Genomic DNA, 23,196 nt, shown 5'->3' with positions numbered 1-23,196 from the left:
GATCAGTCCATGGTGGGCTGGCTCCAAGGCAGGCATATCACAGTAGAAGGAAATGGAGCAAAACTGCTCACTCCATGGCATGGAGAAGCAGAGCACAGGGGTTGAGAGCCAGAGAGGAAGGGGCCAGGGATCGGGTATAGTTCCCCAAGTCAGATCTGTGTGACCCACCCAGACCCAAGCAGATATGTGCTTTAGTAATCCTCGAGGCATCTCTGAAGCCAGTCAAGATTCACCATCATAATCCTAAGTGGGTATTGAATTTTGTTAACTAATTTTTCTCAATTTTTTTTCTTTTCTTGGTACTGGGGATTGAATCTCAGTCCTTTTGTTATGTCTCCTGAGGGTAGATTTTTATTTAGAGTTCATACAAAAACCTACATCAATAAAAGAATTACAGGGCTGGGCATTTAGCTCAATGGTACTGCCACTTGCCTTGTAAGCGAAACGTCCTGAGTTTGACCCCCGGTACAAAAAATAATTAATAAATAAATACAAACAAAATAAAGGAATTACAGATACAAGTTTAGAAGGAGAAACAAAAAATTTTATTGGAAAAGGAAGTGAAATGGGGAAGCAAATTCATTTAAGTGGGAGGAGAGAAAATGAGTAGATACATATCTGTATTGTCGGATTAAGGTAGGGGACCCAGAGATGGCTCTGGAGAGGGAGTGTTTTTGTTCTCAGCCCCTTTTATTACATGGTAAAACAGGGCGTCTTCTCCCTTGAGAGTTGTTATAACTTGATTGGCTGTTCTGGGCTCTGAGACCCCTGATTTGCCATTGCCCTTTCCATTGCCTAAGTGTACGTGAAATTTTTGTTTTTGGCTTTTTTTTTTTTTTGTACCAGGGATCGAACTCGGGTCCTTGCGCTTGCAAGGCAGGCAACAGAACCACTGAACTAAATCCCAGGCCCCTAGAGTCTATTTTTTAAAAAATAATTTTAATCTGTGTCTGATAGGTCTCCTACTACCTCAGCAGCTATTATGTATAGTAGCTGCCCCCTTCCTATCGTGCCTTGCCCCCTCCCCTGTGTGACATCATGCCAAGATGGTTGCTCCCACCAAAGAATAAACCCTTCTTCCCAGCATGCCCCTGTTCCTGCCTAGAAAGTAACCTAATACTCGCTCACCTCCTACCACCTAGTGACATCACCAGCTCCTCCATTCCCTAGTCACTACTTCACTCAACCCCACCTCAGCCCCTACAAACCCCACCCTAGTATCTATAAAAGACTCTCCCTGCCCTGGCCATATTGCTTTGACTCTCCTTTGTTCAGAGACAGCCCGACAGATCTATTCCCCTAATAAAGGCTTGTTGTGGCCTGGTCTGGTCTTGGTCTTTGGCCCTTTTACCTGACAGTGTCTGTGAGGGATAATGGTCTATAATTTATTTGATGCCTATCTGGCTTAGTTATCAGTGCTTTTAGCATTATAAAATAGGAACTACAGTATTCCCTCTTCAGTGTTTCCTCATAGTCCGTATGAGATTAATATTGAGGGCTTTGAACGGAAGAGCTGTGAGACCTAAATAACTCCATCTTAAAATTTGACTCCATCTTAGAATAAGGCAGTAAAGTGGACTTGACATAAATTCCACTTCGCTGGAGTCAACTATTCCCCTAGTCTCCTTTGTGCCCATAAAGTAATGATAAAATGTCCTTGCTCTGGGACAACAGATAAAAAGGACACAGCTCCTAATTCAATCCTCTGTTTGCCCAGAAAACAGACTCTCCCGGGCCCATTATCTATGTGCTGACCATGAACATTCTGTCAATGAGCTGATTGTTCCTTTTTTATAAAAGCTACATGTAGCCGCCCCTCAACCCCCCAACCCCCCCCACACACACCCCATACTTGCTAAATATCAACCAATCATGTAACTGCTAAATGGAAAATCCCCAAACCTTGCTGTAGCCACAATAAAAACCCTGCTGATTTAAAATTCGGGGCTCTCAATCCTGATCCGCTGCGCCGGTGATGGTTGTGAGTCCCTGCTCGAGCTTGAATAAACGACCCTCGTGTGTTTGCATCGGAATCGGCTCCTTTGGTGGTCTTTGGGGACTTCGCGATCTGGGCACAACAGAGCGACCCCACCTGTCGGGTTTAGCGGGCTGTCTCTGGCTGCTGCGTTAACAGACTGGGGGAGCAAGTCTTGCGGGGAGGAGAGAAGAAAGGCTTGTCCAAAGCGGTAGCACTAGGGGTGGTAAGAGGGGGGCGGGTTCTAAATATATATATTTAGACTTTTTTTATTTTTTGTTTTGAGACAAGTTCTTGCTGATTCATTAAGTTTCCCAGGATGGGCTTGAACCTGCTGTCTTGCTGCCTGCCTCAGTTTTACAGTCTAAAAACACTTTTAAGGAAATAACAAGAAGATGTGCTGGTTGATTGGATATAGGATATGAAAGGAAAGAAAGAAAATGATGACTTCTAAATCTGGTCTGTTTTTCTCCTTTCATACTTTTTCATCTATTGAAAAATACAATCCAAGGGACTGTTCTTTGCTCCTCCTTTCTGTGAGTTCCACTCACACATAGGGAAGTTGGGGTATCAATATATCAAGGTAACCCCGGTACAAAAAAATATATATATATCTATATATATATCTCTCTATATATATAGATATATATATATATATCTCTATATATATCAAGATACCTAGAATCATGAAGGAAGAAGTGGTTTCCCTTTTGAATTTTTCTTCTTAAAGTTATATTATGAAAAGTTTCTTAATCATGCATGGTGGCACATACCTGTAATCCCAGCAGTCTGTCAGAAAGAGGCAGAATGATCCCAAGTTTGAACACTGTCTGGAAAAATTAGCAATTTAGGGAGACCCTGTATCAAAATAAAAATTTTTTAAAAGGGCTAGGGGGAATGTAACTCAGTGTCAAGGCCCTTATTGAAAGGAAGGAAGGAAGGAGGGAAGAAAAGAGAGAGAAACTAAAGCTTCAAATGTAAACTAAAATAGAATAATTTTGTGTATACCCATTTAACTATACCAGCTTCATCAGTGATCAATTGAAATATGAACTTTGTATCCCTTTATTTCCTAAATCATTGTTGTTTTGAAGCAAATTCCGTATTTCATAGTACAGATTGAATATTCCTCATCTGATTTGTTGTTGATATTTTTCTTTTTTTCAGTACCGGGGATTGAACTCAGGACCTTGCACTTTTGAGGTAGGCAGCTGAACCACTGAGCTACATCCCTGGCCCCTATTGTTGTTGTTTTGAGACAGGGTCTCACTATGCAGTTGAGGCTGGCCTTGAACTCACTATGTAGCCCAGGATGGCCTCAAACTTGTGGCAATCCTCCTGCCTCAGCCTCCCTAGTGCTGCAATTACAGGTGTCCGCCACCATGCCTGGCTCCTCATCTGAAATGGTTGGGACTAGAAAAGAAGTGTTTTTAGGTTTTGGAGGTTTTTCTGGTTGGGGGGATACTTGCATAGACTTTAGTGGTTGAACATTTCTAATCTGAAAATCCAAAATCTGAAATGCTATGATCCAAACTTTTTTTGTGTTATGTCAGCTCTTAAATTTCAGATGTCAGAGCACTTGAGATTTGGGGGTTTTGTTTGTTTGTTTTGATTTTTGAGACAGGGTCTTGGTGTATAGTTCAGTCTGGCCTCGAACTCTCAGTGCAACCCAAGCTTGCCTCAAACTTGTGACAGTTCTCCTGCGTCAGCCTTCAGAGTGCTGGGATTACAGATGTGTGCCACTGTGCCTGATTCAATTTTAGAAAAAAAAAATTTCTTTTGAGACAGGGTCTAGTATGTAGTTCAGGCTGTCCTTGAAGTCACAGCTGTGTATCCCAGGCTGGGCCTCAAGCATTCGGTGATCCTCCTGTTTCAGCTTCTCAAACATTTAGTCAACATTTAGGCTTTTTTTTTTGGTACCGGGGATTAAATTCAGGTCTTTGTGCTTGCGGCGGAACCACTGAGCTAAATCCTCGCCCCCCCCCTTTTAAAATTGGTACATTTTAGGTATATAATATAATGATATTCATCATTGGAAATTTGCACCTTTACATAATCTCTCCTGGTTCTTACTTTTTCCCCATTCCCCTGCCTTCCCTTCAACCCCTTCATCCCTCCCTATTTACAAAGACTTTGTTTCCAGTTTTTCATTCTCTCATATTAATTCTATTCTCTTCTTTCCTTTCCTCTACTCCTCCCACTTCCCCTTCCCCTTTGCCCCTTTTCTTCCTATTTCACATTATGTATTATACTTTTTAGTCCTTATTTACACTTTTAGTTTCTCACACCAGAGAAACTATTCGGTATTTACATATGTGTGTCCTATTTATTTCACTTAAGAGTACTGCCTCAATGTGCATCCATTTAGCTATAAATGTGTCTAATTTCTCATTTTTTATGGCTCAGTAGTATTCCATTTTATAAAATAACCCCACATTTTCTTTATCCAGTTTCCAATTGATGGGCAGTTGGGCTGCTTCCAAGCTTTAGCTATTACAAACTGTGTTGCTATGAACATGGGTGCACATATATCACTGTGGCATGATTCTTTTAATTCTTTGGGGAAGATACCCAGCAGGGGAATAGCTGGGTCAAATGGGACTTCCAGTCCTAGTTCTTTGAGGTATCTCCATACTGATTTCCACAGAGGTTGCACCAGTCTACACTCCCACCAGCAGTGGAGCAGGGTTCCTCTTTCCCTGCAGCCACACCAGCATTTGTTATTGGTTGATTTCATGATAGCAGCCATTCTTTCTGGGGTGAGGTGGAATTTCAGCGTTGTTTTCATCTGCATCTCTCAAATGACCCATGGTGTTGAACATTTTTTCATATGCTTATTTGCTATTTCTGCTTCTTTGTGTGAGAAATGTCTGTTCATTTCAGATGCCCATTTTTGGATTGGGTTTTTAAATTTGGGAGGTCCGATTTTTTTAAGTTCTTTATAGATTCTAGATATTAGACCTCTGTCTGAGGAACAGCAGGTGAAGATTTTTTCCCACATTGTGAGTTGTCTCTTCATACTGGTGGTGGTTTCTCTTCTGTGTAGAAGCTTTTTAATAAGAAGAGATCCCACTTGTTGATTGTCACAACTGAGGTTTTCTTCATAAAATCTTTTCCTACACCAGTGTCTTCAAGAGACCTACCTAACCTCTGTTCCAGGCGGTTTAGCATTTCTGTTTTAATATTTAGATCTTTAATCCGTTTCGATTTTAGTTCTGCCTCAGAGGTTTCTCAAGTGCTGGGATTATAGGTGTGTGTCACCATGCCTGGGTAATTTCTTTCACATGATTTTTTTTTTCTGGTACTGGACCTTGTGCTTGCAAGGATTTAGCCACTGAGCTAAATCCCCAGCAACATATTTTTGATGTTCATGAATATTGTTACCTTTATTGCAAATTCCTTTTTATTGCTGAACACTATTCTGTTGTGTATGGGAATATCACATGTTGTTTACCCTTCTTTCTTTATGTAGACTCCTGGGTTATTCTACCTTGGGGCTATAGTGAATAATGCTGCAGTGAACATTTGGATAAAAGTTATTACATATGTGATAGCCAACCTGACTCCATTTGTATAAATTTGAGTAATTCCAGGTGGTCACCTTCCCCTTCTCCCTTGTGAGTCCTCTCAGTGAATGCATGACAGAGTGCCCCATCCTGTGTGAATCTGCAAATATGTTATCTTTACTTCCTTGTAAACAGAAGACCCCGCACCTGTGTGACATTTTGTTTTAATTAAACTGTATGAAACTGCCCCTGAACCCCACTGTCTTAACAAAGTTCTGCTCCTGTAAAGTTCAGCTTGTGCTCTCCCTCTCCCTGAACCCTCCCAAATAGAAGAGCCCTTAAATGGACCCTGCAAACTGCTTTTCCTTTGTCCAGAGTCTTTTTGGCATGAGCCACTCTGAATCTGCTGGCTTATAATAAAAGATTCTATTTAAGTCAGAGTGTGGCGCTTCTCTATATTTCCAACTCCCCGGCCCTATTACACACAAACATGGTTTCATTTCCCTTGGATGAATATATAGGAGTGGAATGTTCAAGCTATATGATAAGTATATGTTTATCTTTTTCAAACTGTCAAACTGTCTTCCAAAAGAGCCATTGCCATTTTACATTCTTCTATTTTTTTTTTTTTCTTTTCGTACTGGGGATCGAACTCAGGTTCTTGAGCTTGCACGGCAGGGAGCCGAACCACTGAGCTAAGTCCCCTGCCTGCTCTTTTACATTCTTACCAGCAACATATCAGGTTCTCACTTTCACCACATCCTAGGCAGCATTTGATATTGTCAGCTTGTTTTGGTTTTGAACCCAGGATTTTGAGCATACTCAGCAAGCACTATAACACTGAGCCATTGTCCCAGCTCTGTCCCAGCTCTGTCCCAGCTCTGTCATCTTGTTTTTGTTTGATTTTGGTACCGGAGATCGAATTCGGATCCTCGTGCTTGCAAGGCAGGCGACAGAACCACTGAGCTAAATCCCCGGCCCTCTGTCATCTTGTTGAGTAGGATTCTTTTGGTCCTAATGGAACTCTGAAAATGATATCCCAAAGTGCAGGCCTCAGAAGCAGAATAAGAGGCCAGGTTTCTCTCTCACCTTCTTCTGACCTCCTGTCTCACCCCCTCATTCTCCCCTGAGGCAAGTCAAAGAAAATAGACTTGTAGAAATCAGAACCCTTAGAAACCCATCAGAACCCATAGAAATCAGCTAGACATAAAGAAATTCTCTAGTGACCTTGATTATATGTTAAAAGACCCCCATTTAAGAAAGTGTCCTCTAGGGCTTGGGATTTAGCTCAAGGGCACAGCGCCTGCCTGGGAAGCTCTAGGTCCTGAGTTTGATCCCTGGTATCAAAAAAAAAAAAAAAAAAAAAAGAAAGTGACCTATCATCTCATAATAGGAAGTAAGGAAAGCTGGAGAGAGGCCAAGAATAAAATGGATAGATAAGACTACTGGGTTTCCTCTTATGCTTTATGTCCTGGCATATTTCTTTCTTTCTTTTTTTCCTTTTTTTTGGTACCAGGAATCGAACTTGGGACCTTGTGCTTGTGCGGCAGGACACTGGAACCACTGAGCTAAATCCCCGCCCCTGTCCTGGCATATTTCTACATGGCTATTCGTGCTTCGTGGAACCTAAAACTAAAAATGGATAGTTCACCATTTGGTTCTCTGGGTTTTCATTTTGAAGCCTTCTGTTTCTTTTTTGGTGTTTATGTGTGTTTTTGAGACGAGGTCTTGCTATATAGTTCAGGCTGGCCTTGAACTCACTATGTACCCCAGACTGGACTCGAACTCACAGTGATTCCTTGTTTTTGAATTAGATGACCCGGTGGCTAGGTATCAGAAGGAATGTGCAGCCAGACATAGTGGTGCACACCTGTAATCACAGCACTCGGGAGGCTGAGGCAGGAGGATCGCCATGAATTGGAGGCGAGCCTGGACTACATGGTTTAGCCAGTCATAATGATATTGTGTCTCAAAAAAAAAAAAAAAGAAAGAAAGAATGCACACAATATCTAATGCCATTGGGATGTGTGGGATGGTTTAGGTCTGAGACCTAACAAATGATTATAAATGTATTATACATTGAAATATGTTTCTTTGCTTAGCTGGCAGAGCATGCTATTTTGCACCCCCCTTCATCCCTCAGCCCTCTAATGTCTAACTTGGTAGTTAACCTAACATGTTGGACACCTGTAGTCAAGCTACAGTGAACCCTCAAGTTAGGACCAGACTGACATATGAACAACTTGGGTTAGCCCAGAATTTTAGTTGTAACTTATGAACAAAGTATTGAGTTACGACCCAAATGCTGGTCACTTGTACTTCCAGAGGGTCTCAGATACAGATTTAACCCTTAGAGCTCTGGAAGGAACATTACAACATCCTTTCCTGTGCGGGGTTAATTGAGAAATCCTGGGCCAATGTCTCTCTAAGGACACTGTCATCTGCCTGGAAGAAAATGTGGCCTAAAATTATACAGGAGTGAGACTTTGAGGCTGTGTAGAGGAGCCTGACCAACTTGAGTTACAACCAGGCCTTGGGAACAAATTGAATGTACGTCAACAGTCTACTGAACTTGGAAGGCTGAGGCAGGAGGATTCTAAGTTCCAGGCTAGCCTAAGCAACTTAGTGAAACCCTGTCTCAAAAAAGAGGAGAGGCTTCAGCTGTAGCTCAGGTGTAGACTGCTTGCCTAGCACACTCAAAGCCCTGGGTTCAGTCATTAGTACTGGCCCCCTCAAAGAAGCCAGAAAAGAGACAAACATGTATCTAGATAGCACACAGACCTGAACCTACAGTGCTCATCTTTCCATGGCCAAATCTTATCTCCCCTTTTGTTTCCTTCCTTCACATTTATTTTAATTATACATAGACTTATTGAAAAGTAAGTAGTACACATAAATATTCTCTTAACTTCTCACCTGAACCCCAGTTATCCCTTTATACTTTCCAGACCTTTGGTTCTCCTTTCATAAGTAGTAGTGTATTGTGTCTTCTCCCTTCTTCAGACCCGACTCAAAATATCATCCTGTTATAGAAAATAATACTGGAGATGAAATATGAAATATTATAACTCCCAACCTGTTAATTATATGATACACCAAGTTCATGTTCTCTAGAAATCGAAGAATGAGTCCTAGGAACAACAGAGGTTAAGAGTAGGAAGATGTTTATTGATAGGAAAGCTCCTGAGGGGCACAAGGGGTCCCTAGTGGGTAGCCCAGGGACCCCACTTTACAGAAGAGCTTTATAGGGTGAAACCCATGTGGGTACAATGTGGGCCATAGCCGTGAACATCCAATAAGGTTAAAAGTATAGCCACTTAGGTAACAGCGGTCCAACTGGAAAACGAGTCCCGTGACGTGTGGATGGAAAGAATAGACTCCCCTAGGAAGTGGTGGGTCCAGAAGTCTCTGGTCACCCATCGGGGAGGCTGATGTCTGTCTAGACTTCATTAGGCCCAGTGTTTGTTTTTTGAAGAAGTATGTACATGTGGTCATCTTCTCTGTATCCTGTGGCCTGGTTTCCAACTGATATGTCTTCATTTGCTGCTGTGGTGTTTCTCCTTTGTCCTGACCTTCTTGAGTACCTAGTCCTAACTGACTGCCTATAATTTTACAGGAAATGCTACAGCTCTCAGCAAGTGCTACAGCAGACAAAGACCAAGAAGCCAGCAGTACCCAAGGTTTTGAGGCAGTTGTACACCTGTATCAATGCCGGCAGTCCTGGCTGGGATCACTCCCGAAGAGTCAGTCCCTGAAAGCACAGTGTGCAGGGTCTTTGCAGGGTTTGTGAGCAAGCAGGAAATACAGAAGAGGAGGGCTTGTTGTTAGTTGATTGGACAGAAAGTTGCATTGAGTTTCACCCTTTTCACATATGGTAGGAACAGGAAGGTGTTACATGATTGGTCAAAAAGTTACATTCTGATTTCACCTATTTTACATATGGTGGGAAGAGGGTCAAAAGGTTACACCATTCTGGGGAAACAAACTCATTGAGACCAAAAGACTTACTGAAGGGATCTCCCAACTGGGAGCAAGTATATTTTCTGCTCTAATAATATTTCTGCCTAGCTCTTGTATCTATAATAATACTTTCTAAAGGCTAGGGATACATAGCTTAGCGGTGGAGTGCTTGCTTGGTACATGCAACTCCCTGAGTTCAGTGTCCAGCGCTGCAAAAGAAAAAAAAAAAAAGAAAGTCATCCTTTCTAGAGACTGCTTTTATTCTCTCTGAAGAAGTAAACCTTGTTGGGAAAGAGTCATTGTGTGAAAAAAGCTAGTATCATCCTTGGGCAGGGGCCTCTTGGTTTAAGAAACCCTTATAGAATAGTGAGGGTGACTAGGAGTTCTCAAGATGAGGGTTAAAAATAAAAGTTGGAGAATGGATGTTTCATTTTAATTTGCCGTATTTCCCATAGCCTTCAGGTTCTGTGGAAAGAAGGCTTGACTCTTAAGAACTCTTATATCCCCAACAATAGGAATGCAGCAAGTGCTTGTTGAATTAATGAGTAAAATGGGCCAGTCTGTTTCAAAGACTTGACTTTATTAAGGACCATGAGGCTGGGTATAAGACCACTAATGGGGGAGAAGGATTGGATTTATTTCTGAATACAGCAGAGATTTATTGATACCAAGGACAGCTGTGTGGGGTTCAGCAGATGCCAAACAAGCACGAGCCAGCAGGGGTGTGTGGGGGTGGGGTGGGGTGGGGTGAGCGGAATGGCAGTTGTGGGACCAAAATGACTCCATCTTGGAGCCGTCTCCTTTGTTCTCTCAAATTTGTGCTTAAACTAGGAATTCACCACTTGAAATTCCTGAGTTTATTACCCAACCACCTGTGTGCCCAGAGAAAGAGCATTCCGGGCACACTATCTGTAGGATAAGCAGTTAATGAGCTGACTGTCCACACAAGATAGATGCGGCCATTAGTTAGTGGGTCTGCTAACGATCAGTATGTAACAACCGGCCGTTAATCCTTGCTCCTTTCTCCCTCACAAAAACCAATACGTAATCCCCTTCGACCCCCAAAGCCTAGCCAACCAAAACCCTACACTTCATATGTATTAAGTATTAACCAATCACCTGGCTACTAATAACCAAAGCTTGTTGTATTCTCAATAAAAACCCTGCTAGTTTGGGACTCAGGGCTCTCAATCTCGATCCGCTGTGTCGGTGACAATTGAGAGTCCCTGCTTAAGCTTGAATAAACGACCCTTGTGTGCTTACATTGGAAACGGCCTCCTGGTGGTCTTTGGGACCTCACAATCTGGGCACAACATTTGGGGGCTCGTCCAGGATCCCAAGACCTTCAGGACTCCCGTACCGGAGGGTCAACGCCGGCTGGTGAGTGTTTTTTGTGTTTATAAAGTCTGGGCCTATTTTCTGGGAAGGTCGGCAGACGGTCTAGGCGGACGCGCTGCAAGGGCCGCCGACCCGGGATCCTGGAAGACGTTCCGGATTCCGCTGGTGGGGATGGAGTGCCCCAAGAGTACGAGTCAGTGGGACTCCTGGAGGGACGGTGCGGGTCGCTCCCGCGGCACGGCACGAGGCCGTCGTCCCATTTGCATTGCCTCCGATCGGGCGGAGGACGGTTTTGTCTCGCCTTGTGTTTTTCTGTTGTGTTTATTTGTCTATTTGTTGTGCTGACTTGGACTGAGACGATGGGACAGACTGTGACTACCCCTCTTTCCCTCATGAAAGATCATTTCAAGGAAGTTAGGGAGAGCGCTTGTAACCTAAGTTTAAAAATTAAAAAGGCTAAGTTCATCACCCTCTGTAGCTCGGAGCGGCCCACCCTTGGGGTAGGATGGCCCCCCGAGGGAACTTTTGATTTGCAAATTATACACAGAGTTCGTAAAGCCATCCTTCATCCCGACCAGGTACCCTACATTGCCATTTGGGAATTTCTGATCTCTAACCCACCCCCATGGGTTAAGCTTTTTTTACCTTCACAGCAACAGCAGCCAGAGTTAATCCTGACAGCCAGTAAGAAGACTCCTAGAGGGCGCGATGACGAGAAGCAGACCGAAACCAAGCCGACCGCGCCACTCTACCCTGTCCTCCAGGGAGGGACCGAAGAAGATCTTATTTTCCCTCCCCCTTACTCTCTCCCCTCTCTTCCGCAACAGCAGGCTGAAAGAAATGACCCAGTCCCAGCCGGGGCTAGGGAGGAAGAGCCCGCCCAGGTGCTGGCGACCGTGATGGTCCCGCCCAAAATACTCGTCACCGGCGCGCCGCCTCACCGGCAGGACCAGCAGACTCTACTGTTTGTCCGCTGCGAGCGATAGGGCCCCCTGATGAGCAGGGGAACCAGCCTCACCATTACTGGCCCTTTGCTACAAGTGATCTTTATAATTGGCGCCGACAACATGCCAATTTCTCTGATAACCCTAGAGATTTGATTAACCTGTTAGAAACTGTTTTGTTTACCCATCAGCCCACTTGGGATGACTGTCAACAGCTTCTGCAGGTCCTGTTCACCACTGAGGAACGAGAGAGGATCCAGAATGAGGCCAGGAAATTGGTTCCTGGTGACAATGGTTAACCCACCACCAATGCTGACACTATCAACACTTCTTTTCCTCTGTCCCGACCCAACTGGGACTTCAACACGGCGGAAGGTAAGGAGAGGCTTCGGGTCTATCGCCAGACTTTATTGGGAGGTCTCAAAGCAGCGGCAAGGAAGCCCACCAATTTGGCTAAGGTAGGGGATGTACAACAAAAGTTAGATGAAAGCCCTGCTGCTTTCCTAGAAAGAATTCAGGAAGCTTTCCGTAGGTACACTCCTATGGACCCAGAAGCAATTGAGACAAAGGCAGCTGTGATAATACATTTTGTCAACCAGGTGGCGCCAGACATTAAGAGAAAGTTACAGAAAGTAGATAGGTTAGGAGAAAAGAGTATTCAGGACTTAGTGACAGTGGCAGAGAAAGTGTATAACAATAGAGAAACCACAGAGGAGAAACGAGAAAAAGCTGATGACCGCCAGACCCGAAACTTAGCTTGGATCCTTCTGGCTGCCACTGCGGGAGAACAAAAGGAACGTGAACGTAGACTAAGAAAGATTGCGGTGGAAGGAGAAAACAAAGAGAGACGCAGAGAGCGCCCCCAGTTAGGAAAAAATCAATGTGCTCATTGCAAAGAGTATGGACACTGGGCCAGAGATTGTCCCAAAAAGAAACAACAGGAAGGACGCCCCAAGGCCCCTATCCTGGCTATGGATGAATTAAATGATTAGGGGGGACGGGGTTCGGCACCCCTCCCCGAGCCCAGGGTAACCCTAAAAGTGGAGGGGAGACCTATCGAGTTCCTAGTGGATACAGGGGCTCAACATTCAGTCCTACTTGAACCATGTGGCCATGTTTCTGATAAGACCTCCTGGGTTCAAGGAGCTACAGGCATGAAAAAAGTATTCATGGACAACCCAAAGAACAATAGACTTGGGAGTGGGCCAAGTAACCCACTCATTTATGATTATACCAGACTGCCCCTACCCCTTATTGGGAAGAGACTTACTTACTAAATTAGGGGCTCAAATTCATTTCCAACCCGGGGGCACAAAAGTCCTTAATCAAGAGGGAAGGCCCATTCAGGTACTAACCATAAACCTAGAAGATGAATATCTGCTACATCAGAAGAGGGCCCCTCCTGATCCTGACATGGAACAATGGCTCACCATGTTCCCACAAGCATGGGCGGAGACTGGAGGCATGGGGCTAGCTGCACACAGAGCACCGGTGTTTGTGGAAATAAAACCTGGGGCAGATCCTGTACAAGTTCGCCAATATCCTATGCCCCTAGAGGCCCAGAAGGAAATAACTCCACACATCAGGAGGTTGCTTGCTCAGGGGATTCTTAGGCCTTGTCAATCAGCCTGGGACACCCCCTTGTTGCCAGTGCGAAAACCTCATTCTAATGACTATCGGCCAGTGCAGGATCTCCAGGAAGTGAACAAGAGGGTTATGGACATCCACCCCACAGTGCCTAATCCATACACCCTTTTGAGTTCACTTCCCCCGAGCCATCGATGGTACACAGTCTTGAATCTCAAAGATGCTTTTTTTAGCCTTCCGCTAGCACCCAAAAGCCAACACATCTTTGCATTTGAATGGAGTGACCCAGAACAAGGCCTCAACGGACAGCTGACATGGACCCGATTACCCCAAGGATTCAAAAACTCTCCCACCATCTTCGACGAGGCCCTACATGAAGACCTGGGTGAGTTTCGCCTCCAGAACCCCCAACTAACTCTGTTACAATATGTAGATGACCTCCTCATAGCAGCTGAAACGCGGGAAGACTGCCTAAGTGGAACCAAGAGACTCTTGATAGTCATAGGAGAACTGGGGTACCGGGCGTCCGCCAAAAAGGCCCAGATCTGCAAACCCGAGGTAAGCTACTTAGGGTACATGCTTAGGGAAGGGCAGAGATGGCTGTCGGATGCTAGAAAAGAGACAGTTTTTAAGATACCCACACCAGATTCTCCTCGGAAAGTCAGAGAGTTCTTGGGATCGGCGGGCTTCTGCCGCCTATGGATACCGGGGTTCGCAGAGCTCGCAAGGCCCCTTTACGAGGCAACCAAAGACAATCAGGCTTTTCAATGGACAGAAAAGCTACAAAAATCTTTCGATCAAATTAAAACAGCCTTGCTGACGGCACCAGCCTTGGGCTTGCCCGATATTACTAAGCCATTCCACCTTTATATTGATGAAAACAAAGGAGTCGCTAAGGGCGTCCTGGTCCAACATCTAGGGCCATGGCGCCGCCCAGTGGCGTACCTATCAAAAAGACTTGATCCAGTTGCATCAGGATGGCCCCCGTGTCTAAGAATGATTGCAGCAGTGGCTCTAATGGTCAAAGATGCTGACAAGTTGACATTAGGCCAAGAACTGTGCGTGACCACCCCTCACGCTATTGAGGGAGTCCTAAAACAGCCTCCAGATCGATGGCTCAGTAATGCTCGCCTGACCCACTACCAGAGCTTACTCCTAAATCCAACCCGAGTTGTCTTTCAGGCCCTGGCTGCTTTAAACCCAGCCACACTGTTGCCAGACCCGAGCTTGGAGGCTCCGCTTCACAACTGCACAGACATCCTAGCCCAGGTACATGGAATTCGAGCAGATCTGAGCGACCAACCATGGCCAGATGCAGATGATACCTGGTACACTGATGGGAGCAGCTTTGTTCGTGATGGCCGCAGGTATGCAGGAGCAGCAGTGGTGACAGAGACTGAGGTCATTTGGGCAGAACCATTGCCCACCGGGACCTCAGCACAACGGGCGGAGCTCATAGCTCTGACCAAGGCATTGACTCTAGGACAGGGCCAAAAGTTAAATATATACACAGATAGCCGGTATGCCTTTGCCACTGCACATGTCCATGGGGCCATCTACAAAGAAAGGGGACTCCTGACAGCTAAAGGAAAGACTATTAAAAACAAAGAGGAGATCCTTGCCCTCTTAACAGCCCTCTGGCTACCTAAAAAATTAGCCATTATCCATTGCCCAGGACACCAAAAAGGCGACACTCCAATTGCCAGAGGAAATAATTTAGCTGACCAGACAGCCCGAGAAATAGCCTTAAAGATTAATCTGACACTGGCCACTCAGCTGCCTGATCCGGGAAGTGCAGCCCTACCAGAAAAACCCCAGTACACTGAAGAAGATTTAAATTGGATAAAACAATTACCTATGCCTCAGTGCCTCAACGGGTGGTGGAAATCTTCTGATTGTAAAGTCATCCTGCCTAAAGCGCTGGGAGAACAAGTTCTCTCCAAGATGCACCGGACCACCCACATGGGCACTCAAAAAATGCAAGATCTCCTGAGACATGCTGAAATTAAGATCCGTGATGCTAATTCTAACATTGAACATATTGTTGCTACCTGCAAAGCCTGTCAATTGACAAATGCCACCCACAATAGGGCCAACCCAGGAAATAGGCTGAGGGGAAGCCGACCTGGAGCCTATTGGGAATTGGACTTCACCGAGGTAAAACCTGGAAGGTATGGTTATAAGTACTTGTTAGTTTTTGTAGACACTTTTTCAGGATGGACAGAAGCGTTTCCTACCAAACATGAAACAGCGCGAAGTGTGACTAAGAAACTGCTAGAAGACATCCTGCCAAGGTATGGTTTTCCAGTAATGCTAGGATCAGATAATGGACCCGCCTTTATTTACAAGGTGAGTCAAACCCTAACACAGATATTGGGGACAGATTGGAAATTACATTGTGCATACAGACCCCAAAGTTCAGGACAGGTAGAGAGAATGAATAGAACATTAAAAGAGACCTTAACTAAATTAACCTTAGAGACTGGCGGTGACTGGGTGACTCTCCTTCCCTTCGCCCTCTATAGGGTACGCAATTCACCCTATAAGATGGGATTAACTCCCTTTAAAATTATGTTTGGAATTCCCCCTCCCATTATTCCCAACCTTCAATCAAATGTACTTGTTGAATTTGATGACCAAAAGTTGTTACTTTCTTTAAAAAGCCTCCAAAGTGTGCACGAGGACATCTGGCCTAAATTAGAAGCCTTATACCAAACTGGACCGCCTCCCGAGCCCCATCGCTATCGACCAGGAGACTGGGTCTTCGTCCGGAGACACCGACAAAAGGACCTTGAGCCCCATTGGAAAGGACCCTACGTCACAGTCCTGACCACGCCCACCGCTCTCAAGGTCGACGGGGTTGCCTCGTGGGTGCACTACACCCACGTTCGCCCTGCAGATCCTCACGCTGTCCTAGAGGACTTCGTTCCATCATGGCAGGTGTCCAAAGACCAAGACAATCCCCTCAAACTCAAGCTGCGTCGTCGACGGTCATGATTGTGGTAACTGTACTTTTGACACCGATATTAGGAGGACAGAACCCACATGCTCCCCTAAATTTAACTTGGATGATCATCAGTACCGCCACAGGTGACATTATTAACAGCTCGTCCAAAGTGAGCCCACCATTAACCTGGTGGCCTGCTCTAGAGTTTGATCTCTGTCGGCTAGCCACTGGCAGCTGGGATATCGGACACTGGAGCCTAGAGTCACGGGGAAGGCCTGAATGTGGGGAAACAAAAAAAGGGGTGTACCCTCCCCCCCCGGTCGATTCACGAATACCGGGTTGCAACCATGTAATTCGCAGGGCAATATTACGAGACACCCCCTTCTACGTCTGTCCGGGGGGGGGGGGGCGTACTAGAAGTCAAATTGTAACTTGTGGGGGTGCTGAACAGTTCTTTTGCAAAAATTGGGGTTGTGAGTCAACGGGGGCCGTAGCTTGGAAACCCTCCATTACAACTGATTTTATTTCAGTCGACAAGATTCCCCAACAGAAGTTGACACACAATCCTCTCTTTGGCCGCTGTGCCCAATTTCTGTGTAACCCCATCCGTATTACTTTTACGGACCCAGGCAAACAGTTCACAAATTGGGAAACAGGCCGCAGTTGGGGGTTGCGATTATATGAAAGTGGATATGATAATGGATTACTTTTTACTATAAAACTAAAAATGGAGCCGCTCGCAATAGGGCCTCCCCAATTGATAGGGCCAAATTTGGCACTAGCCCCAATAGCCCCTTTCAGACCTACTAAGCCCCCTCCCCCGAAGAGCTCGCCCATGCCACCAAAAACAAATACCTCCATACAGCCATCAAACTTAACCTCCGCTTCCACATTCCTGCCCTTGGTTCAAATGATCACCCAGACAGAAAAAGTCGATCATAGCCAGGACCAAGACCCCCTTTGGGAACTGATGGTCCACACCTTTAAGGCCCTAAATGCATCTAGGCCAGACCTCACTCAGCCCTGCTGGCTATGTTATGATACCAAGCCCCCATACTACGAGGCAATAGCTTATCTAGACAATTTCACTAAATCAGACAGTCCGACTCAGTGTAGATGGCAACAAAAAGGGACGGCTGGGCTGACCCTACAGTCGGTAACTGGACAAGGAACTTGTGTTGGCAGTGTCCCGGCCTCCCACCAACACCTTTGTAACAAAACCATTCTTCGGCCTAGACCTAAATATCTCATTCCCCCTTATGACGGGTGGTGGGCCTGCTCCTCTGGACTCACCCCTTGTGTACATGGACTAGTGCTAAAACAGACTAGAGATTCCTGTGTACTTGTACAATTGGTCCCCCGGCTGTTATATCACTCAGAAAGGGACATCTCCAGCCGCCTGGCTGAAACCCAAATCAGAGTTAAACGAGAACCTGTAACGGCCATTACTCTGACCGTTCTCCTTGGTTTGGGGCTAGCTGGGGCAGGAACGGGAGTTTCATCGCTAATACTACACAATAAACATTACAATGACTTAAGGGCATCCATAGATATAGATATTGAAAGACTAGAAAGCTCCATCTCTCACCTCCAAGAGTCTTTAACCTCACTGGCAGAAGTAGTCCTCCAAAACCGAAGGGGGCTAGATTTAATTTTCCTTCAACAGGGAGGACTCTGCGTTGCCTTAGGTGAAGAATGTTGCTTCTATGTAGATCATTCAGGAGTGGTCAAAGAGTCCATGGCTAAAGTTAGGGAGGGCATCGCCAAACGTAAGCGAAAAAGAGAACTATCTCAAAACTGGTTCGAATCTTGGTTTAATTCTTCCCCTTGGCTAACTACCCTAATCTCTACCCTGCTAGGCCCCTTGCTTATCATGTTACTACCGTTGACCTTTGGACCTTGTATACTCAATAGACTAGTTTCGTTCATCAAAAAACGAATTAACGCTGTTCAGTTAATGGTGCTCAGGTCCCAGTACCAGCCAATTCCTACCGACTTGATAGAATTAACCCCCAGAGGCCCATGATTGGCCCTCTATAGCATCATGAGAAGGGGGGAATGTGGGACCAAAATGACTCCATCTTGGAGCTGTCTCCTTTGTTCTCTCAAATTTGTGCTTAAACTAGGAATTCACCACTTGAAATTCCTGAATTTATTACCCAACCACCTGTGTGCCCGGGGAAAGAGCGTTCCGAGCACATTATCTGTAGGATAAGCAGTTAATGAGCTGACTGTCCACACAAGATAGATGCGGCCATTAGTTAGTGGGTCTGCTAACGATCAGTATGTAACAACCGGCCGTTAATCCTTGCCCCTTTCTCCCTCACAAAAACCAATACGTAATCCCCTTCGACCCCCAAAGCCTAGCCAACCAAAACCCTACACTTCATATGTATTAAGTATTAACCAATCACCTGGCTACTAATAACCAAAGCTTGTTGTATTCTCAATAAAAACCCTGCTAGTTTGGGACTCAGGGCTCTCAATCTCGATCCGCTGTGTCGATGACAATTGAGAGTCCCTGTTTAAGCTTGAATAAACGACCCTTGTGTGCTTACATCGGAAACGGCCTCCTGGTGGTCTTTGGGACCTCACAATCTGGGCACAACACAGTTACACCAACCTGGCCGGACGCTTGCTGAGGCCTGGCCCTGTGATCAGACGTGGGGGTGGGGGTGGGGGTGGGGGTGGGCTGTTTCGGCTAAACCGACTGAGCAGGGTTCTCGCGTTCAAACTGGATGTCAGAAGGAGGCGCAGGACGAATGGAAGAAAAGGTTCCGAACTTCAGTTAAGGTTTGGCCAGGCAAAGACTCCCTGTCACGCCTCAGGCTATCTGTGCCGCGGGGAGGATGGCGGCGAGAACTGTGAGGACGAACTGTCAAGTCCAGGGCACAGTGAGCGCTCAATAGGCACTAGCTGTTTTTCTTGGTCTGCCTTGGGGTCCTTAGGGGGTCGCCTGAGTCCCGTGCGACGCTGTAGGGCCTAGGCTGTTGCTTCGCTCCGCTCCTGTAGTCGGTTGAGGCCTCGCCGCCGTCAGAACTCGTGCAAGTTCAGGAGGCGCACTTACAGAGGGGGCCAGACGCCTCTCCGGAGTGGAGCGGTGGGCCGTGAACAGTGAACGGCCGCGCGGACCCTGGAACGCCAAAGCGTCTTGCTTAGCGTGGGCGAAGCTCCGCCTTGGCCCCGGAGCCGGGCGAGCAGCCCCGCTCTCCCTGCGTGTCCGCAAGTCCTGCTGTTTGGCGTCCACCGCGCTAGCACGCCCCGCTCTCCTTGAAACAAACAGGCGGGGATGGTGCCGGGCTGCCGTGGCAGGTCGGCGTGTAGCGAGCAAAACCGCCGGCACGGCCAGTTCTGCTCAAGGGGCAGCGGTCCGGGGAAAAGGCGAAGGTCTCGGGCCGCGCGCTGCGAGCGGACCGCGTCGGTGGTTGGAAGGCGGGAAGGCGGCGGCGCTCGGAGGTCGGCTGGGGCTGGGGCTGGGGCTGGGGCTGGGGCGGCGGGCGGGTGACGCAAGGCGGGGAGGAGGTGGCGTATGCAGATGAGCGGCCTCAGTGCATTTTGGAAGCGCGCTCCCGGGAAAGGATGGGCATCTCGAGCCTGGCGGCTGTGCGACTAACTACTAAGATTGAGGGCCCCCCGAGTGTGTTTTCGATGTCGGCACGTGGGTGGCGGTGACTCCGAGTGGGTGGAGGGTTGACCGGAATCAAAGAGTGGTGTTCGGGGCGGCGGGTAGTGGCGCGGGTGGGTTGGGAGCTCATACTTACCTGGCAGGGGAGATACCATGATCACGAAGGTGGTTTTCCCAGGGCGAGGCTCGTCCATTGCACTCCGGATGTGCTGACCCCTGCGATTTCCCCAAATGCGGGAAACTCGACTGCATAATTTGTGGTAGTGGGGGACTGCGTTCGCGCTTTCCCCTGTGTGTTTCTGGTCAAACGTTAGAATAAGTAGAGTGGTGTTAGTGGTGTTTTTGTTGTTTTTTAAGTTATGTAATGAAGGTAGCGTTTCACACTTATTTACAGTTTTTATTTTCTTTTTTTTTTCTAGCAAGTGTTTACTTTTTTCTTTGAAACATAGTATTCTTAATTTGTTTCCGTTCTTTTCTCCTTGAGGAATGAGAAGCAAGAATCTTTAAAGGGTCTTACTCTCTTGAGTCTTTTTTTTCCTTTGTCTTTTAAAAAAATTTTTTTGGTATTCGGGGATTGAACTTTGGTACTGTACGCCTACAAGGCAGGCAGCAAAACTACTGAGCTAAATCCCCAACCCTTGAATTGTTTTTTTTTTTCAAAAATTTATTTTATTGGTGTAACTTAGGTGTATAATATAATGATATTCACTATTGAAAATTCGAGTTTTTATGTAATCTTTTTCTCTTTTCTCCTGTTCTTTCAACTTCTTCATCTCTCTGTTTACGAAGTTTTTGTTTCTGATTTTTCGTTTTCTCCTATTAATTTCATCTCCTTGTTTCTTTTCTCCTATCTCTTTTACTTCCCTTTTCTTTTTGTGTTCTTCCTTGTTTCACATTATCTATTATACTTATTTAGTCCTTATTTACACTTTCGGTTTCTTACACTAGAGAATTGATTTGGTATTTACACATGTGTGTCCTGTTTCACTTAAGAGTATTCCTCAATATGTATCCATTTAGTTATAAGTTTCTAATTTCTGGCTGAGTAGTACTCCATTTTAGAAAAAAATAGACTGGCAGAATGAGTCAAGAAGCAAAATCCAACAATATACTGCCTATAGGAAACATAATTCAAAAAGAAACTCATAGATTGAAAAGTTAAAGGGTGGAAAACAATACTCCATGGGATGGGAACCCAAAAAAAAGCAGATGTAGTTATCCTCTTTGCAGATCAAGTGGATTTCAAGCCAACACTAATTGAGACAAAGGACACTACGTCCTTGTAAAGGGAACAGTCCAAGAGGAAGAGATGACAATCATAAATATCTGTGCACCGAACACTAGTGTGCCCAATTATATAAAACAAATACGGACATGCAAAGTCATATATGCACTACTACAATAGTAGTGGGGCACCTCAATACCCCACTGTCACAGATCAACTAGACAAAAAAATAAGTAATGAAATACTAGAACTCAATCGAACTCTTTTTTTTTTTTTTGGTACCAGGGATCGAACTCAGGTCCTTGTGCTTGCGCAGCAGGCGGCAAAACCACTGAGCTAAATCCCCGGCCGTCAATCAAACTCTTGAACAAATGAATTTAACATGTTTATGGAATGTTCCACCCCACAAAATCAGAATACATATTCTTGTCAGCTGCACACAGGTCGTTCTGCAAAATAGACTACATACTCATAGAACGTGTTTAAGTAAGTCCAAAGGAACTGAAGTTATCTCCTGTATATTATCAGACCACAGTGTGATGAAATTGGAGATCAATAGCAAAAGAAATCACAAAAATTACATAAACACATGGAAATTGAACAACACACTTCTGAATAACCAATGGGTCACAGAGGAAATTAAAGAAGAAATCAGACAGTTCCTACAATTAAATAACAGTACAACATATCGGAATCTATGGGACACAATGAAAGCAGTCTTACCAGGGTAATTCATAGCAGTGAATACACATATTAGGAAAACAGAGTGATACCAATTGAACAACCTGATGCTGAACCTCAAGCTTCTAGAAAAAGAAGAGCAGGACAAATCCAAAGCTCATACAAGGGAGGAAATTATAAAGATCAGAGCAGAAATCAATTCAATGGAGATTTAAGAGAACGAAAGAAAAAATTAATGAAGCCAAGAGTTGGTTCTTGGAAAGAATAAACAAAATTGACAAAGCCCTAGCTAACCTTATCAGAAAAAGGAAAGAAAAGGCCCAAATCCATGCAATTAGGAAGGAAAAGGGTGAAATTACAACAGACCCAGCAGAAATCCACAGGATCATCAATACCTACTTTGAGAACTTATACACCAATAAGATGGAAAACAGAAGAAATGGACAGATTCCTAGATACATATGAATTACTAAAGTTGAATGAAGAAGACCTAAAAATTCTAAACAACCCAACATCAATCAATGAAATTGAAAACATAATTAAAAAGTTTGATCCTGATGGCTTCATTGCTGAATTTTACAAGACATTTAGAGAGGAACTACTGCCACTACTGTTTAAACTATTCAATGAAATTGAAAGGGAAGCAATACTCCCGAATTCATTCCTGGAAGCAAGCATCACCTTGATCCCCAAAGCAGAGAAAGACCCAACCGAAAAAGAAAACTATAGGCCAATCTCACTAATGAATATAGATCCAAAAATCCTTACTAAGATACTGGCAAATAGAATGCAGAAGATCTTCAAGAAGATCATGCAACCTGACCAAGTGGAATTCATCCCAGGGTTGCAGGGATGGTTTAACATATGCAAATTAATCTTAATTTGCGTTTGCTTTTTACAGAATAACGTAGGTGTGACAGGTGTGTTTCCCATACAAAAGGCCAAACAGATGACTTTCTGATCTTACTTTCTACAGAAGGGTCCTGTTTGCATTATTTTAATGCATGTGGCTGGCACCTTAACCATTCATAAGTAGTTTAAGTAGTCTCTACATGTTAATAATGATTGGACAGGTGGTTTTTCATCACTAGTAGTATTCATGGAAACTCAGGAACCCTTTACCCAATAGAGAAGGTACAGGAGTAGTCAGGAGGTTGGTACCTGGTACTTGTGAAGTCAGGGTTAGGGGGACATGGAATACTCATGGACACCTCAGAGCTTGGCCAGTCTGGCATTTGAGGGTACCATGAAAACAGCCAGTGTTAATTGCTTGTGTGAAATACAACTTTCTGGAATACAATGAGGAAGGTAGGGGGTGAGAAAGAGGATATATGCTGCATCACTGAGGTGAGCTGGGGCACATTGTGCAAGAGAAGAGGGTGGTCCAGCAGGTGTCTAAGTAGAGTTG

At 45.2% G+C, this 23,196-nt stretch overlaps 1 non-coding gene across 1 annotated transcript; it reads left to right on the top strand.

The window, feature by feature from the left end:
* Positions 1-20,010: 20,010 nt before the first annotated feature.
* LOC147823750 (U1 spliceosomal RNA) lies at positions 20,011-20,174 on the top strand. Its single transcript, XR_015443357.1, has one exon. It is a non-coding gene; the product is annotated as a U1 spliceosomal RNA (small nuclear RNA).
* Positions 20,175-23,196: the final 3,022 nt, after the last annotated feature.

Source organism: Heterocephalus glaber, unplaced genomic scaffold (genome assembly GCF_053883595.1).
Source record: "Heterocephalus glaber isolate CG9 unplaced genomic scaffold, H.glaber_assembly_v1.0 deba00001564, whole genome shotgun sequence".
Classification (NCBI taxonomy): domain Eukaryota; kingdom Metazoa; phylum Chordata; class Mammalia; order Rodentia; family Bathyergidae; genus Heterocephalus; species Heterocephalus glaber.
This window is presented reverse-complemented; position numbering and strand designations above follow the sequence as displayed.